Source organism: Zootermopsis nevadensis, unplaced genomic scaffold (genome assembly GCF_977971745.1).
Source record: "Zootermopsis nevadensis isolate Lab colony 2312 unplaced genomic scaffold, Znev_1.0 Znev_ptg000085l, whole genome shotgun sequence".
In the NCBI taxonomy this organism is placed as follows: domain Eukaryota; kingdom Metazoa; phylum Arthropoda; class Insecta; order Blattodea; family Termopsidae; genus Zootermopsis; species Zootermopsis nevadensis.
Window position 1 is genome coordinate 20282 of NW_028259216.1, and position 16013 is coordinate 36294.

Genomic DNA, 16013 nt, shown 5'->3' on the forward strand with positions numbered 1-16013 from the left:
AGAGAACTTGTGAGACCTACTGATGTTTTAATACTCCAATTTATATGATGAACTATCATTATTTATAAATTAACAATCATTCCATTTATTTAACTATTTCCATGCATAATTTATCAAATTTAACTTTAAATTCACATAATCTGTATGTATGCTTTTTAACCTATGAAAAAGCATTTTTTAAATATATATCATAATAGAAAATTTCAAAGCCTAACTCCACTAATCAAACATAAAAATGAAAACTAAAAACTAAAAGGTAGATTTCCTGTTCCACATTCTAACAAATATGAAATCTGAATATTCTTCAAACATGGCCACTCTCCAGCAATAAAACTTGGTTTCTGGAGACCACAGCCCAAAATTGGAAGAAATCTGTACAATATTTATGACAATGGAAATAAAACAATTATATCAATTATTTATTTTAATCCGTCTGATCACAATATAATTTTATTTAAAATTTATTATAATTAAGATAATAAAATATCATTCATATTCCTTATCGATTGATCGATTTACATTTCGGAACAAACAAACAAACAAAACAATTACTTCTTTAAAACAGGGAAGGAAAACCCTGACAGAAAACCAAGGGTTGAAGGGGCTGCATAGGAAAAGAGAAACCAATCCTTCTAAGGGAAAGAACCCGGAATAAAAACTTCTGGAGGACTATGGGGGTTGGACATCGGGCTAAGAACCCAATTCTGGAAGAAGCTGACACACTGAAAGGGCCGTAGTGGTAAAGAAGAAGAAGAAGGACATGTAATGAATATCGAAACTTTCATTAGGTTTGTACGTCTTCCTCCTCTGTGTGTGTGTGTGCGTGTGCGCGCGCGCTTGGGTGTGTGTGTGGCGTGTGGGGCGTCTGGGGCGTGGTGTGGGGGTGGTGTCTTGTCGTGTGGTGTGGTGTGGTGTGGTGTGGTGTGGTGTGGTGTGCAGTCGTGTAGTGTCGTGTCGTGTGGTGTGCTGACGTGTCGCGTGGTGTGTCGTCTCGTGTGGCGTCGTCTCGTGTGGCGTCGTCTCGTGTGGCGTCGTCTCGTGTGGCGTCTCTCGTGTGGCGTCGTGTCGTGTGGCGTCGTGTCGTGTGGCGTCGTCTCGTGTGGCGTCGTCTCGTGTCGTGTGGTGTCGGCCCACACCACAGTACACCACACGACACGACAGCACACGACGACACGACACGACGCGACACGACTGCAGAACACACCACACAACACACCAAACCACACGATACAACACGACAGGACACCAGGCCCCACACGCCCCACGCCCCACGCCACATACACACACCCAAACGCTCGCGCGCGCACGCAGACACACACAAAGGAAGAATACATACAAACAAAATGAAAGTTTCGAATTTCTTCATTACATGTGCGCTTCTGCTCCAACCTCTTCTTCTCTAGCACTACGGCCCTTTCAGTGTGTGAGCTTCTTCCAGAATTGGGTTGGTAGTCCGATGTGCACCCCCCCGACCGTCATCCATAAGTTTTTATTCCGGGTTCTTTCCCTTAGAAGGACTGGTTTCTCTATCCCTATGCAGCCCCTTCTACCCTTGGTTTTCTGTCAGGGTTTTCCTTCCCTTAGCCTTTGGGGATTCCTCCCCTACCCACAAGGCAGTGTGGGCACTGAGCTCATGTGGTATTTGATGGCTGTAGCCTGCCACCAGCTACACTCCCACGCTCTCCGGTCTTGCCGCCTCGGTCCGGGACTGCCCCTTATTCGCAGCTAACCCTCATATCACTATCCGCCACCTGTCGCCCGCCCAGTACCTGAGGCTCGCCCTGGATTACGACTGAAATAAACAAACACGACGTTACGGCTACGGATCCTACACATCTCCGTTACACTTTTTCGCCGAATGACCCTTCCGTGTAGACGTATTTACGTCAAAATCATTGCTTTATATTATGGAACTCTTAAGGTTCATTGTCGTGTTCAGATCATCCACCAACCTAAAGTCAATTGAATCTGTTAAATTTTGTGCGGTACATGTCTCAACCATCTCATACTCCTTGAATTAATCACTCTAAAATGTTAAATTGAATAATAAGTATGAAGTTCCCCATTGAGTAAGAAACTAAACTAACCCCCCCCAAAGGGGTGGGTAGTTTTGTGTCTTATCCAAGTGTTTTAACCCTTGAATGCGCAGTATGACTTGAATGAGTATTGTTATCAGTATCAGATTACCTTGTTGGTGTCAGTACGTCTTCTCTCACTTTTCTCCATTTCTTAAATAGCTTTCTGTCGCTGTTCGGAGACGATGTGCTGCTTGTAGAGCAGTGATCATGCGACTGGCTTCGTATTTGTTTATTTATTACGTTATTTGTTTACTCGTCATTGTTGTGTTTCTATACCAACACAACAATGCAGAGTATAAACAAATATCTGTTGGCATTGTTTGAAGACGTCACCTTCTGTCACCGGTATCTAAAAGACAGACACAATTGAAAATATATAAATCACTTTATATTACTGTTAATTAAATTAAGCAATGAAGCTATAACACACCCATCACAGTTTCTAGAGTTCACCTCAGTGAACAATACAAAACACATACGAATGTGTTCAAGGTCTAAAATTTGGGTTTGTATTTTTCTGTGTTCATTGTACACGATTTTCAGATTCCGTAATATTACAGATTCAGAAATATAAGATATGAAATGTTGACAGATCAACCACGGTTCCGGAGAATCTGACGTAAATACGTCTCTATAATGTAATGTAATGTAATAATTCTTATATAAGATAAGTACCTGTGATATTCTAAAACGTTTTTACCAGCACAAAATTATCTATTCTACGACGCACTTATTCTACAGCCGATTCACAGCTCAGCGCTTTCCGCAATAACGAAAGCGGATTGTTGACGGCAGTAATGTAACACAACAATGCCGAGTAAACAGATCACGTAACAATTAGTTTCTTAGATAACATAACTTCATTGTTATATTACCTGGGAAACGTCAAACTTCATTGATATGTTACCTGGGAAACGTCAAACTTCATTGATATGTTACCTGGGAAACGTCATCTGTTTATCAACAAATAAACAATGGTTACCTACATAGTTACCTTACATTACATTACATTACATTCATCTACCACAGACCCATCTTAAGCGTAACTAATTCAATTTAAATAAGCAATGTCTGTGTTATAGCTTCATTGCTTAATTTAATTAACAGTAATATAAAAGTGATTTATATATTTTCAATTGTGTGTCTTTTAGATCCCGGTGACATAAGGTGACGTCTTCAAACAATGGCAACAGATATTTGTTTATACTCTGCATTGTTGTGTTGGTATAGAAAAACAACAATGCCGAGTAAACAAATAACGTAATAAATAAACAAATACCAAGCTAGTCGCATGATCACTGCTCTACAAGCAGCACATCGTCTCCGAACAGCTACAGAAAACTATTTAAGAAATGAAGAAAAGTGAGAGAAGACGTACTAACACCAACAAGGTAATCTGATACTGATAAGAATACTCATTCAAGTCATTCTGCTTACGAAAACTGACGCCTCTTTGTTTAAATTATATTTAGGCGATAAATACAATGAAAGGAAGGGGTTAAAAGACTTGAGTAAGACACAAAATTAACCATCCCTTTGGGGGGGGGGTTTAGTTTAGTTTTTTACTCAAGATTTTAACAAATTAATATACAAAAACCTCAGAATTTTAAATTTTAAAAAGAAATGCAAAACTTGCTTACGTATAGATTATAGATATACATAAAGCTTAAAAAATTTCAGCAGAGATGAAAGCATCTACGGAATAGTAAGAGTGAGTGAAGAGGTAATATTTCAATGCAGGCTTGAATACCTTTATATAATAATTAATTCTTTTAACTGTTGGTGGAAGATTATAAAATAACTTGATACCTGTATGGTAGACTCCTTTTTGATATTTAGTAAGGTTAGGATTTGGCACATAGAGATCATGTTTCCATCTTGTATTTAAATTATGTACATCTGTATTTATTTTAAACTTATCTACGTTTTCCACCACACATGATAGACAGCAGAGTATAAATTCACTTGCAAGTGGAAGTATATTAAATTTACGAAATAATTTTCTACAAGATACCCTGCTTTTGACACCGGCCATTATTCTAATTAATTTGTTTTGCATGTAAAAAGTTGTCAGTGGAACCATGGTTCCGGATAATTTAACGTAAATACGTCACACCTGTTTTACAATCGAGTAAAGTTTGATTAAGACATTGCTTATTTAAATTGAATTAGTTACGCTTAAGATGGGTCTGTGGTAGATGAATGTAATGTAATGTAATGTAAGGTAACTATGTAGGTAACCATTGTTGTTTATTTGTTGATAAACAGATGACGTTTCCCAGGTAACATATCAATGAAGTTTGACGTTTCCCAGGTAACATATCAATGAAGTTTGACGTTTCCCAGGTAACATAACAATGGTTATGTTACCTAAGAAACTAATTGCTACGTGATCTGTTTACTCGGCATTGTTGTGTTACATTACCGCCGTCAACAATCTGCTTTCGTTATTGAGGAAAGAGCTTAGCTGTGAATCGCTTGTAGAATAAGTGCGTCGTAGAATAGATAATTTTGTGCTGGTAAAAAAGTTTTAGAATATCACAGGTACTTATCTTATGTAAGAATTATTACATTACATTACATTATAGAGACGTATTTACGTCAGATTCTCCGGAACCGTGGTTCATCTGTCAACATTTCATATCTTATATTTCTGAATCTGTAGTATTACAGAATCTGAAAATCGTGTACAATGAACACAGAAAAATACGACCTTGAACACATCCGTATGTGTTTTGTATTGTTCACTGAGGTGAACTCTAGAAACTGTGATGGTAAATAACTGTTGGGTGTGTTATAGCTTCATTGCTTAATTTAATTAACAGTAATATAAAAGTGATTTATATATTTTCAATTGTGTGTCTTTTATATCCCGGTGACAGAAGGTGACGTCTTCAAACAATGTCAACAGATATTTGTTTATACTCTGCATTGTTGTGTTGGTATAGAAACACAACAATGCCGAGTAAACAAATAACGTAATAAATAAATACCAAGCCAGTCGCATGATCACTGCTCTACAAGCAGCACATCGTCTCCGAACAGCGACAGAAAACTATTTAAGAAATGGAGAAAAGTGAGAGAAGACGTACTAACACCAACAAGGTAATCTGATACTGATAAGAATACTCATTCGAGTCAAACTGCTTACGAAAACTGACGCCTCTGTGTTTAAATTATATTTAGGCGATAAGTACAATGAAAGGAAGGGGTTAAAAGACTTGAGTAAGACACAAAATTAACCACGTTTTTTGGGGGGGTGGGTTAGTTTAGTTTTTTACTCAAGATTTTAACAAATTAATATACAAAAACCTCAGAATTTTAAATTTTAAAAAGAAATGCAAAACTTGCTTTACGTATAGATTACAGATATACATAAAGCTTAAAAAATTTCAGCAGAGATGAAAGCATCTACGGAATAGTAAGAGTGAGTGAAGAGGTAATATTTCAATGCAGGCTTGAATACATTTATAGCATAATTGTAGACTTTTAAATTGTTGGTGGAAGATTATTAAATAACTTGATACCTGTATGGTAGACACCTTTTTGATATTTAGTAAGGTTTGGATTTGGCACATAGAGATCATGTTTCCATCTTGTATTTAAATTATGTACATCTGTATTTCTTTTAAATTTATCTAAGTTTTCCACCACACATGATAGACAGAAGAGTATAAATTCACTTGCAAGTGGAAGTATATTAAATTTACGAAATAATTTTCTACAAGATACCCTGCTTTTGACACCGGCCATTATTCTAATTAATTTGTTTTGCATGTTAAAAGTTGTCAGTGGAACCATGGTTCCGGATAATTTGACGTAAGTACGTCACACCTGCTTTACTCGATTGCATTTCTTTTTAAAATTTAAAATTCTGAGGTTTTTGTATATTAATTTGTTAAAATCTTGAGTAAAAAACTAAACTAACACCCCCCCCCAAAGAGGTGGTTAATTTTGTGTCTTACTCAAGTCTTTTAACCCCTTCCTTTCATTGTATTTATCGCCTAAATATAATTTAAACACAGAGGCGTCAGTTTTCGAAAGCAGTTTGACTTGAATGAGTATTATTATCAGTATCAGATTACCTTCTCTCACTTTTCTCCATTTCTTAAATAGTTTTCTGTCGCTGTTCGGAGACGATGTGCTGCTTGTAGAGCAGTGATCATGCGACTGGCTTGGTATTTATTTATTACGTTATTTGTTTACTCGGCATTGTTGTGTTTCTATACCAACACAACAATGCAGAGTATAATAAAATATCTGTTGACATTGTTTAAAGACGTCACCTTCTGTCACCGGGATATAAAAGACACACAATTGAAAATATATAAATCACTTTTATATTACTGTTAATTAAATTAAGCAATGAAGCTATAACACACCCAACAGTTATTTACCATCACAGTTTCTAGAGTTCACCTCAGTGAACAATACAAAACACATACGGATGTGTTCAAGGTCGTATTTTTCTGTGTTCATTGTACACGATTTTCAGATTCTGTAATACTACAGATTCAGAAATATAAGATATGAAATGTTGACAGATGAACCACGGTTCCGGAGAATCTGACGTAAATACGTCTCTATAATGTAATGTAATGTAATAATTCTTACATAAGGTAAGTACCTGTGATATTCTGAAACGTTTTTACCAGCACAAAATTATGTATTCTACGACGAACTTATTCTACAGCCGATTCACAGCTCAGCTCTTTCCGCAATAACGAAAGCGGATTGTTGACGGCAGTAATGAAACACAACAATGACGAGTAAACAGATCACGTAACAATTAGTTTCTTAGATAACATAATACTTTGTCGGTCCGTATTTGCACATTGTCTATATGGATCTTACACATCTTCGTTATTAATCTTTTGGAGAAATTCAACGGACAGTAAGAAAGTTTTTGACGTAAATACGTCTATATTTTAGTGTCAGTGTCATTCGGCGAAAATGTAACGAAAAAGTGTAACTTCATTGTTATGTTACCTGGGAAACGTCATCTGTTTATCAACAAATAAACAACAATGGTTACCTACATAGTTACCTTACATTACATTCATCTACCATAGACCCATCTTAAGCGTAACTAATTCAAGTTAAATAAGCAATGTCTTAATCAAACTTTACTCGATTGTAAAGCAGGTGTGACGTATTTACGTCAAATTATCCGGAACCATGGTTCCACTGACAACTTTTTACATGCAAAACAAATTAATTAGAATAATGGCCGGTGTCAAAAGCAGGGTATCTTGTAGAAAATTATTTCGTAAATTTAATATACTTCCACTTGCAAGTGAATTTATACTCTGCTGTCTATCATGTGTGGTGCAAAACTTAGATAAATTTAAAAGAAATACAGATGTACATAATTTAAATACAAGATGGAAACGTGATCTCTATGTGCCAAATCCTAACCTTACTAAATATCAAAAAGGAGTCTACTATACAGGTATCAAGTTATTTAATAATCTTCCACCAACAGTTAAAAGTCTAAGTTATTATATAAAGGTTTAAGCCTGCATTGAAATATTACCTCTTCACTCACTCTTACTATTCCGTAGATGCTTTCATCTCTGCTGAACATTTTTAAGCTTTATGTATAGCTATAATCTTTACGTAAAGCAAGTTTTGCATTTCTTTTTAAAATTTAGAATTCTGAGGTTTTTGTATATTAATTTGTTAAAATCTTGAGTAAGAAACTAAACTAACCTCCCCCCCCTTCGGAGGGTTTTTTTTGTGTCTTACTCAAGTCTTTTAACCCCTTCCTTTCATTGTATTTATCGCCTAAATATAATTTAAACACAGAGGCGTCAGTTTTCGTAAGCAGTTTCACTTGAATGAGTATTATTATCAGTATCAGATTACCTTCTCTCACTTTTCTCCATTTCTTAAATAGTTTTCTGTCGCTGTTCGGAGACGATGTGCTGCTTGTAGAGCAGTGATAATGCGACTGGCTTGGTATTTTTTGATTTCTTTGTTGTGAAGCGTTATTTGTTTAATCGGCATTGTTGTGTTTCTATACCAACACAACAATGCAGAGTATAAACAAATATCTGTTGACATTGTTTGAAGACGTCATTTCCTGAAGACAACGAAAATCACAAATTTTTATAGTAGAAGACTAGAGTAGGTCGCTCCTTCCGGAGCGCGTTCTCTTATCTGATATTCTACGTCTTTACGTCGCTGTTCTTGTTCAGTCAACTTTCTACGTCCATCCCCACCCTTGCAAATCTTCGTCTTAAAATCGATCATAATAGTTTTCGTAATCGTAATATATCGAATGAGGATCAGTTTACCTTGTGAAGTTGTTGGAGTTGGTACTTCAAATACTTGATGACGTCTTCTTTCGCTTTTCTGATGTTTTAAGCCAACTGTCAGTCGATAATCAAGATTGCGGTCTGCTGCTTCTGGAGCAGTGATAATGCGACTGGCTTGATATTTTTTGATTTCTTTGTTGTGAAGCGTTATTTGTTTACTCGGCATTGTTGTGTTTCTATACCAACACAACAATGCAGAGTATAAACAAATATCTGTTGACATTGTTGATTGATGACGACGAAATCACAAATTTTTATAATAAAAATAAAAAAAAGATATTTCAGCTACCACAGACCCATCTTAAGCGTAACTAATTCAGGTTAAATAAGCAAAGTCTTAATCAAACTTATCTCAATTGTACAGCATGTATGAAGGGAATATTTAGAATAAAGCCAATATATAAACTTCCTTTCCGTAAAGACGTATTTACGTCAAATTCTCCGGAACCGTGGTTCCACTATCACTTTCATTTTTTTTTTGGTGGGGGGGGGTGTCTACTCGATCGTGACTCTGCGTATGCACTTTCGGTGCCCACAACGAAGCTGAAAGCCAGGGCTGGGGCTCCGACGTGCTGGGAGTGGTGACGAACTCCTGTAATCCAACTACTTAGAGGCTAATTGTTGAGAAATGACTTGAGGTTGGGAGTTCTGGTGTTCTGTGTCCCACAGCTAAGCTCGGTATCAATATGGACACCCTGGGGGGAGCCCGGGGCGGCCAGGTTGTTTAAGGAGGGGTGGATCGGGCCAGAGAGGAAACTCACCCGTATGATGCTGTAATGGGATCGCGCATGAAGACTGGGAGCTGCTTTAGAGCAGACCGGAAGTCACCTGTGATCGGAGCTACCGGCACCTGTACTACGACAACCCCGGCCCAGGGAGCATTTTTTGGAGGGGGGGGGAGGATGAGCCATGTCTCATGGCTCGAGTAGCCTATCTGCTCTCTCGAAGATCTTTGGAGTCGGCGGCTTCGAGACCCAGATGAGACAGCAGGGCAGACAGTCTGTGTGTGTGTGTGTGTCCGCCGGGCAGAGAACGACTCAGCTTGGAGACAGATAGGTCTGATATTTTTTGGGTTGTTACCCCCTACCGGAGCCTGAGCCTTGGGAGTTTGTTCTCCTTTTGAATTTATATATATTTTTATTAAATATCCCTTGTTGTTTAATCGGGGGTTCATTTATTAAGTTTTTTGGCTTAACCGCTATTACCATCCCACAACCGTACCACCTCCCGGCCTGGGATAATTTGGTCCAGTCACGAGAGCCAGTAGGGCTGAATTGCCACTTCACAGATTTTGCAATTATGGAGAAGAATGTTCATTCCAAATTAAAACAAATATATTCTGCAGAGAACTTGTGAGACCTACTGATGTTTTAATACTCCAATTTATATGATGAACTATCATTATTTATAAATTAACAATCATTCCATTTATTTAACTATTTCCATGCATAATTTATCAAATTTAACTTTAAATTCACATAATCTGTATGTATGCTTTTTAACCTATGAAAAAGCATTTTTTAAATATATATCATAATAGAAAATTTCAAAGCCTAACTCCACTAATCAAACATAAAAATGAAAACTAAAAACTAAAAGGTAGATTTCCTGTTCCACATTCTAATAAATATGAAATCTGAATATTCTTCAAACATGGCCACTCTCCAGCAATAAAACTTGGTTTCTGGAGACCACAGCCCAAAATTGGAAGAAATCTGTACAATATTTATGACAATGGAAATAAAACAATTATATCAATTATTTATTTTAATCCGTCTGATCACAATATAATTTTATTTAAAATTTATTATAATTAAGATAATAAAATATCATTCATATTCCTTATCGATTGATCGATTTACATTTCGGAACAAACAAACAAACAAAACAATTACTTCTTTAAAACAGGGAAGGAAAACCCTGACAGAAAACCAAGGGTTGAAGGGGCTGCATAGGAAAAGAGAAACCAATCCTTCTAAGGGAAAGAACCCGGAATAAAAACTTCTGGAGGACTATGGGGGTTGGACATCGGGCTAAGAACCCAATTCTGGAAGAAGCTGACACACTGAAAGGGCCGTAGTGGTAAAGAAGAAGAAGAAGGACATGTAATGAATATCGAAACTTTCATTAGGTTTGTACGTCTTCCTCCTCTGTGTGTGTGTGTGCGTGTGCGCGCGCGCTTGGGTGTGTGTGTGGCGTGTGGGGCGTCTGGGGCGTGGTGTGGGGGTGGTGTCTTGTCGTGTGGTGTGGTGTGGTGTGGTGTGGTGTGGTGTGGTGTGCAGTCGTGTAGTGTCGTGTCGTGTGGTGTGCTGACGTGTCGCGTGGTGTGTCGTCTCGTGTGGCGTCGTCTCGTGTGGCGTCGTCTCGTGTGGCGTCCTCTCGTGTGGCGTCCTCTCGTGTGGCGTCGTGTCGTGTGGCGTCGTGTCGTGTGGCGTCGTCTCGTGTGGCGTCGTCTCGTGTCGTGTGGTGTCGGCCCACACCACAGTACACCACACGACACGACAGCACACGACGACACGACACGACGCGACACGACTGCAGAACACACCACACAACACACCAAACCACACGATACAACACGACAGGACACCAGGCCCCACACGCCCCACGCCCCACGCCACATACACACACCCAAACGCTCGCGCGCGCACGCAGACACACACAAAGGAAGAATACATACAAACAAAATGAAAGTTTCGAATTTCTTCATTACATGTGCGCTTCTGCTCCAACCTCTTCTTCTCTAGCACTACGGCCCTTTCAGTGTGTGAGCTTCTTCCAGAATTGGGTTGGTAGTCCGATGTGCACCCCCCCCCACCGTCCTCCATAAGTTTTTATTCCGGGTTCTTTCCCTTAGAAGGACTGGTTTCTCTATCCCAATGCAGCCCCTTCTACCCTTGGTTTTCTGTCAGGGTTTTCCTTCCCTTAGCCTTTGGGGATTCCTCCCCTACCCACAAGGCAGTGGGGGCACTGAGCTCATGTGGTATTTGATGGGTGTAGCCTGCCACCAGCTACACTCCCACGCTCTCCGGTCTTGCCGCCTCGGTCCGGGACTGCCCCTTATTCGCAGCTAACCCTCATATCACTATCCGCCACCTGTCGCCCGCCCAGTACCTGAGGCTCGCCCTGGATTACGACTGAAATAAACAAACACGACGTTACGGATACGGATCCTACACATCTCCGTTACACTTTTTCGCCGAATGACCCTTCCGTGTAGACGTATTTACGTCAAAATCATTGCTTTATATTATGGAACTCTTAAGGTTCATTGTCGTGTTCAGATCATCCACCTACCTAAAGTCAATTGAATCTGTTAAATTTTGTGCGGTACATGTCTCAACCATCTCATACTCCTTGAATTAATCACTCTAAAATGTTAAATTGAATCATAAGTATGAAGTTCCCCATTGAGTAAGAAACTAAACTAACCCCCCCCAAAGGGGTGGTTAGTTTTGTGTCTTATCCAAGTGTTTTAACCCTTGAATGCGCAGTATGACTTGAATGAGTATTATTATCAGTATCAGATTACCTTGTTGGTGTCAGTACGTCTTCTCTCACTTTTCTCCATTTCTTAAATAGTTTTCTGTCGCTGTTCGGAGACGATGTGCTGCTTGTAGAGCAGTGATCATGCGACTGGCTTCGTATTTGTTTATTTATTACGTTATTTGTTTACTCGGCATTGTTGTGTTTCTATACCAACACAACAATGCAGAGTATAAACAAATATCTGTTGACATTGTTTGAAGACGTCACCTTCTGTCACCGGTATCTAAAAGACAGACACAATTGAAAATATATAAATCACTTTATATTACTGTTAATTTAATTAAGCAATGAAGCTATAACACACCCATCACAGTTTCTAGAGTTCACCTCAGTGAACAATACAAAACACATACGAATGTGTTCAAGGTCTAAAATTTGGGTTTGCATTTTTCTGTGTTCATTGTACACGATTTTCAGATTCCGTAATACTACAGATTCAGAAATATAAGATATGAAATGTTGACAGATGAACCACGGTTCCGGAGAATCTGACGTAAATACGTCTCTATAATGTAATGTAATGTAATAATTCTTATATAAGATAAGTACCTGTGATATTCTAAAACGTTTTTACCAGCACAAAATTATCTATTCTACGACGCACTTATTCTACAGCCGATTCACAGCTCAGCGCTTTCCGCAATAACGAAAGCGGATTGTTGACGGCAGTAATGTAACACAACAATGCCGAGTAAACAGATCACGTAGCAATTAGTTTCTTAGATAACATAACTTCATTGTTATATTACCTGGGAAACGTCAAACTTCATTGATATGTTACCTGGGAAACGTCAAACTTCATTGATATGTTACCTGGGAAACGTCAAACTTCATTGATATGTTACCTGGGAAACGTCATCTGTTTATCAACAAATAAACAACAATGGTTACCTACATAGATACCTTACATTACATTACATTACATTCATCTACCACAGACCCATCTTAAGCGTAACTAATTCAATTTAAATAAGCAATGTCTTAATCAAACTTTACTCGATTGTAAAGCAGGTGTGACGTATTTACGTCAAATTATCCGGAACCATGGTTCCACTGACAACTTTTTACATGCAAAACAAATTAATTAGAATAATGGCCGGTGTCAAAAGCAGGGTATCTTGTAGAAAATTATTTCGTAAATTTAATATGCTTCCACTTGCAAGTGAATTTATACTCTGCTGTCTATCATGTGTGGTGGAAAACTTAGATAAATTTAAAAGAAATACAGATGTACATAATTTAAATACAAGATGGAAACATGATCTCTATGTGCCAAATCCTAACCTTACTAAATATCAAAAAGGAGTCTACCATACAGGTATCAAGTTATTTAATAATCTTCCACCAACAATTTAAAAGTCTACAATTATGCTATAAAGGTATTCAAGCCTGCATTGAAATATTACCTCTTCACTCACTCTTACTATTCCGTAGATGCTTTCATTTCTGCTGAAATTTTTTAAGCTTTATGTATATCTGTAATCTATACGTAAAGCAAGTTTTGCATTTCTTTTTAAAATTTAAAATTCTGAGGTTTTTGTATATTAATTTGTTAAAATCTTGAGTAAAAAACTAAACTAACCCCCCCCCAAAGGGATGGTTAATTTTGTGTCTTACTCAAGTCTTTTAACCCCTTCCTTTCATTGTATTTATCGCCTAAATATAATTTAAACAAAGAGGCGTCAGTTTTCGTAAGCAGAATGACTTGAATGAGTATTCTTATCAGTATCAGATTACCTTGTTGGTGTTAGTACGTCTTCTCTCACTTTTCTTCATTTCTTAAATAGTTTTCTGTCGCTGTTCGGAGACGATGTGCTGCTTGTAGAGCAGTGATCATGCGACTGGCTTGGTATTTGTTTATTTATTACGTTATTTGTTTACTCGGCATTGTTGTGTTTCTATACCAACACAACAATGCAGAGTATAAACAAATATCTGTTGCCATTGTTTGAAGACGTCACCTTCTGTCACCGGGATCTAAAAGACACACAATTGAAAATATATAAATCACTTTTATATTACTGTTAATTAAATTAAGCAATGAAGCTATAACACACCCAACACAGTTTCTAGAGTTCACCTCAGTGAACAATACAAAACACATACGGATGTGTTCAAGGTCGTATTTTTCTGTGTTCATTGTACACGATTTTCAGATTCTGTAATACTACATATTCAGATATATAAGATATGAATTGTTGACAGAGGAACTACGGTTCCGGAGAATCTGACGTAAATACGTCTCTATAATGTAATGTAATGTAATAATTCTTACATAAGATAAGTACCTGTGATATTCTAAAACGTTTTTACCAGCACAAAATTATCTATTCTACGACGCACTTATTCTACAGCCGATTCACAGCTCAGTTCTTTCCGCAATAACGAAAGCGGATTGTTGACGGCAGTAATGTAACACAACGATGCCGAGTAAACAGATCACGTAGCAATTAGTTTCTTAGGTAACATAACCATTGTTATGTTACCTGGGAAACGTCAAACTTCATTGATATGTTACCTGGAAAACGTCAAACTTCATTGATATGTTACCTGGAAAACGTCAAAATTCATTGATATGTTACCTGGGAAACGTCATCTGTTTATCAACAAATAAACAACAATGGTTACCTACATAGTTACCTTACATTACATTACATTACATTCATCTACCACAGACCCATCTTAAGCGTAACTAATTCAAGTTAAATAAGCAATGTCTTAATCAAACTTTACTCGATTTTAAAGCAAGTGTGACGTATTTACGTCAAATTATCCGGAACCATGGTTCCACTGACAACTTTTTACATGCAAAACAAATTAATTAGAATAATGGCCGGTGTCAAAAGCAGGGTATCTTGTAGAAAATTATTTCGTAAATTTAATATACTTCCACTTGCAAGTGAATTTATACTCTGCTGTCTATCATGTGTGGTGGAAAACTTAGATAAATTTAAAAGAAATACAGATGTACATAATTTAAATACAAGATGGAAACGTGATCTCTATGTGCCAAATCCTAACCTTACTAAATATGAAAAAGAAGTCTACTATACAGGTATCAAGTTGTTTAATAATCTTCCAACAGTTAAAAGTCTAAGTTATTATATAAAGGTATAAGCCTGCATTGAAATATTACCTCTTCACTCACTCTTACTATTCCGTAGATGCTTTCATCTCTGCTGAACATTTTTAAGCTTTATGTATAGCTATAATCTATACGTAAAGCAAGTTTTGCATTTATTTTTAAAATTTAAAATTCTGAGGTTTTTGTATATTAATTTGTTAAAATCTTGAGTAAGAAACTAAACTAACCCCCCCCCTTCGGAGGGTTTTTTTTTGTGTCTTACTCAAGTCTTTTAACCCCTTCCTTTCATTGTATTTATCGCCTAAATATAATTTAAACACAGAGGCGTCAGTTTTCGTAAGCAGTTTGACTTGAATGAGTATTATTATCAGTATCAGATTACCTTCTCTCACTTTTCTCCATTTCTTAAATAGTTTTCTGTCGCTGTTCGGAGACGATGTGCTGCTTGTAGAGCAGTGATAATGCGACTGGCTTGGTATTTTTTGATTTCTTTGTTGTGAAGCGTTATTTGTTTACTCGGCATTGTTGTGTTTCTATACCAACACAACAATGCAGAGTATAAACAAATATCTGTTGACATTGTTTGAAGACGTCATTTCCTGAAGACAACGAAAATCACAAATTTTTATAGTAGAAGACTAGAGCAGGGCGCTCCTTCCGGAGCGCGTTCTCTAATCTGATATTCTACGTCTTTACGTCGCTGTTCTTGTTCAGTCAACTTTCTACGTCCATCCCCACCCTTGCAAATCTTCGTCTTAAAATCGATCATAATAGTTTTCGTAATCGTAATATATCGAATGAGGATCAGTTTACCTTGTGAAGTTGTTGGAGTTGGTACTTCAAATACTTGACGACGTCTTCTTTCGCTTTTCTGATGTTTTAAGCCAACTGTCAGTCGATAATCAAGATTGCGGTCTGCTGCTTCTGGAGCAGTGATAATGCGACTGGCTTGATATTTTTTGATTTCTTTGTTGTGAAGCG

General features: G+C 37.5%; 3 long non-coding RNA genes and 1 pseudogene across 4 annotated transcripts in view; 2 read left to right on the forward strand and 2 right to left on the reverse strand.

Moving 5' to 3' along the window:
- Positions 1 to 462: 462 nt before the first annotated feature.
- On the reverse strand, positions 463 to 6519 carry LOC147870876 (uncharacterized). The gene is made up of 3 exons (XR_015533078.1): positions 6164 to 6519; positions 2188 to 2427; positions 463 to 1792 (listed from the first exon to the last, which is right to left on the reverse strand). It is a non-coding gene; the product is annotated as an uncharacterized LOC147870876 (long non-coding RNA).
- The window catches only part of LOC147870877 (uncharacterized), a 321359-nt gene continuing 308797 nt past the window's right edge, over positions 3452 to 16013 (forward strand). The window contains exons 1-2 of one of the 2 annotated variants that reach the window (XR_015533075.1): positions 3452 to 3469; positions 4961 to 5183. This is a non-coding gene — a long non-coding RNA (uncharacterized LOC147870877). Of the gene's footprint in view, positions 3470 to 4547; positions 4623 to 4960; positions 5184 to 16013 lie in introns of those variants that run through there. The other variant, XR_015533074.1, reaches the window with a different exon arrangement.
- On the forward strand, positions 8970 to 9226 carry LOC147870878 (signal recognition particle RNA; annotated as a pseudogene).
- Positions 10188 to 15963, reverse strand: LOC147870879 (uncharacterized). Its single transcript, XR_015533069.1, has 5 exons — positions 15846 to 15963; positions 15415 to 15631; positions 13685 to 13924; positions 11931 to 12170; positions 10188 to 11535 (listed from the first exon to the last, which is right to left on the reverse strand). It is a non-coding gene; the product is annotated as an uncharacterized LOC147870879 (long non-coding RNA).